The following is a 3,260-nucleotide window of genomic DNA, read 5'->3' on the forward strand; positions in this document are numbered from 1 at the left end:
AGCATGTTGGTTGTATGACTAGAGAACAGATATAAATTTAAACACATGGGAGAGAAAATCATAGATTGTCAGAGCTGGAGGTGATCTTACTTTTCAGCTGAAGACACTTACCCAGAGAGGTTACAATGTGTATGTATGTGTCTGTGTGTGTATTCAATTTATATATTTATAGTCTCTTTTGTATATATTTTATATTACATTTATAGTATGTGTATGTATATATGTGTGTGTGTAGATACACATATACATATACACACACATATTTACAGTCGTATCTCCCAGGTGGTGGGAGGTGTAGCATAGAGTATAGAGATTTTTTCTGGGTATGTGCATGTCTGGGTCTTCGGGTATTATAAGCTGCATGTGGGAGTAGAGGAAGAAGAGAGGGCGTTGGCTGTCCAGCAGTTATTTTTGTTTCATGTTGCATGCTCTGTCCTACCTGACAAATCTGAATGCTGACCCCACTGTGGTTCTGCCTGGCTGGTGACTGTGCTTGTCAGCTGAATCCACTCCCGACAGTTATTACTGGACTGTTTGATCCAGGACCTATCATCCACCAGCCTTCAGACTTTCTTAAATTTGCTTACTTCTTTCATGTGCTGATGGGTCCTCTCTCATTTATTATCCCCTCTGTCTTTTTGTTAGTTTTTTAATTTTAATGAGATCATGGGAGAAAGTGGAAAGAAATGTGTGTGATGCAACTAAATTATTTACATAGGCAAGCTTCATTTGAGTGGTAAAATAAAATTTCAACTGGGTGGGGTTGAACCCAAACCAGAAAGACCTATGGTAGGAGCAATGCAATGGTCAGGTAAGAGATGATGAGGCTGACCTAGGGCATCGGCTTTTGTATAGGATGCAAAGGAATATATTTTAGGTATGTTTCCAAGATCAAATTCAAAAGATTTTACATGACTGGGTAGACAATAACTCTTAAAAATAGGGAAGGCAGAAGGAAGAACAAGTTTGAAGAGAAGATAATGAATTCAGTTTGGTCATGTTAAGTCACATTGGGCATTACAGAAAACTAATGCTTGCACATAAAAGGTGAAGGCATCATCCAGAAAAATGTGTGACTGGTAGGGAATGTAATTGGAGGAATGTTCACATTAATAACTTTTAAACCTTTTGGACTATGACCCAGTATGTGCACACATGCAACCAAACACGACTCACAATAGCACACCTTTAACTTTGATAGACTATGATATTTTCTGTTACTCAATGTAATTTAAATTAAATTCTGGTCAAAACTTACCAAACTGATTTAATGATTCACCAATATATCATGAAAAATATTGGATTAGGTTGGGCGCGGTGGCTCACACCTGTAATCCCAGCACTTTGGGAGGCCGAGGTGAGCAGATCATCTGAGCTCAGGAGTTCGAGACCAGCCTGACCAAAATGGTGAAACTCTGTCTCTACTAAAAATATCAAAATATCAGCTAGGTGTGGTGGTGGACACCTGTAATCCCAGCTACTTGGAGGCTGAGTCAGAATTCCTTGGACCCTGGAGGTGGAGGTTGCAGTGAGCCGAGATCACACCATTGCACTGTAGCCTGGGCAACAAGGGTGAAAATCCATCTCTCTATATATATGTATATAAAATATATATATTATATAAAATATATATAATATATATGTATATATAATATATATGTATATAATGTATATATTATATATATAATAAAATGCATACATATATAGGATTAGAATGGATGGCTGTATGAAGAACTTTAGATAAGAATGCAAATCGCTCTTTGAGGACAATGCGGTCACAAGTGGTGTGGGGCTACCATCTGCCGGCTTCTGCTCCTGGCTCACCACTGTTCACTCTCACTGAGGAACAAAATGGTCAGGAAGTCGCACAGCTTCCATGACTTTTAAAAATACCGGGAAAACACTCATGGAGCCGGAGGTGGCAATTCACCAAATTTGAATCACTCTAAAGAACTGCAATGTAAAATCTCAGGAGATGGTGTGTGCTGACTTGATCAGAGGAGCAAAGGAAAAGAATCTCAAAGGGAAAGAACCATTTTGAATACCTACCAAGATTCTGAGAATCATTACAAGAAAAACTCCTTGTGGTGAAGGTTCTGAGATAAGAGGTCATTTCCAGATGAGAATCCACAAGTGACTCTTTGACTTGCACAGTCCTTCTGCGAGTGTTAAGCAGATTATTTCCATCAGTATTGAGCCAGGAGTTGAGGTGGAAGTCACCATTGCAGATGCTTAAGTCAACTGTCTTAATAAATTGATTACCAGTTGTTTAAAATTAAAAAAAAATAAAAATGCAAGTCATGAATATGGTACCCAGGGTCATCAATCAAGATTTTGCTTTAGGGATTAAACTGTGTTTAGAAGAAAACATCAGTGTTCAGTGATACTAACTGAATAAAGAATTCAGTTGTTATATTGTTCTTAAGGTCATAAGAAACCTGTGGGATCTAGGCAACATGAAAGTGAATTCTCATAAAAACACAGTCCATGGCAAGAAGTGGAACTTGCACTTAGAGTCAAGAAAATGTGTCAGTAAAGGCTTTTCCACTTAAAATAGGGCTGCAGTATTTTCTCTCTGCAGTCAACCCTTGAAACACTGCTGTAAAGGATGAGTTGCACATTTGGTTTCTTCCTATAGTTAACTGTATGTCCTTGAAGGGCCAGACCCTTGACAGTTTCTGGGTAAATAGCCATGTGAAACAGAGGCCTCTGATCTACTTTCAACATGATTTGCATTTTATTTAGCACTCATTTACTGAACACCTGCTACAAGTAACACGAACACCCTAGAAGAATGTGGAGATAAATGATAATTCTTGCCCTCCAGGCTCTCACAGTCTATTGGGAAGATAGAAATAAATAATCCTGGGAGCAGGCCAACTGTGATAGATGCTCCACTAGGCATGGAAAGACAGTAGGAAATAAGAGGAAAGAAAATTATTTCAACTCAGGATGTATTGTCTCCTTCTCATTTTAAAGTTCTTCCAAACATCATCTCCCCAGAGTGGTTTGTGCACCCCACTTCCCATATAACTTTATTTCATTAGCCTGTTTTATATTCTTTATGGCAATTCTTATTATTAAGGATTATCTTTATTATTTGTTTTTATAATCATATGTTATTTGGAAAGAGTTGCCCAAGAGACCAAGATACAAGAGATAGAATATTCCAAGTAAGGTCTCAGGTCTGGGTAACAACTAGCAAGGAAAATATGTAAAAATTGATTACACAACTCCTATGGGTCTCACCAACACTAAGT

The 3,260-nt window shown here is 38.1% G+C and overlaps 1 pseudogene; it reads left to right on the top strand.

Moving 5' to 3' along the window:
* The first annotated feature begins 1,757 nt into the window (after positions 1–1,757).
* LOC119625891 (small ribosomal subunit protein uS10-like) lies at positions 1,758–3,004 on the top strand (annotated as a pseudogene).
* Positions 3,005–3,260: the final 256 nt, after the last annotated feature.

This window comes from Chlorocebus sabaeus, chromosome 20, assembly GCF_047675955.1.
Source record: "Chlorocebus sabaeus isolate Y175 chromosome 20, mChlSab1.0.hap1, whole genome shotgun sequence".
In the NCBI taxonomy this organism is placed as follows: domain Eukaryota; kingdom Metazoa; phylum Chordata; class Mammalia; order Primates; family Cercopithecidae; genus Chlorocebus; species Chlorocebus sabaeus.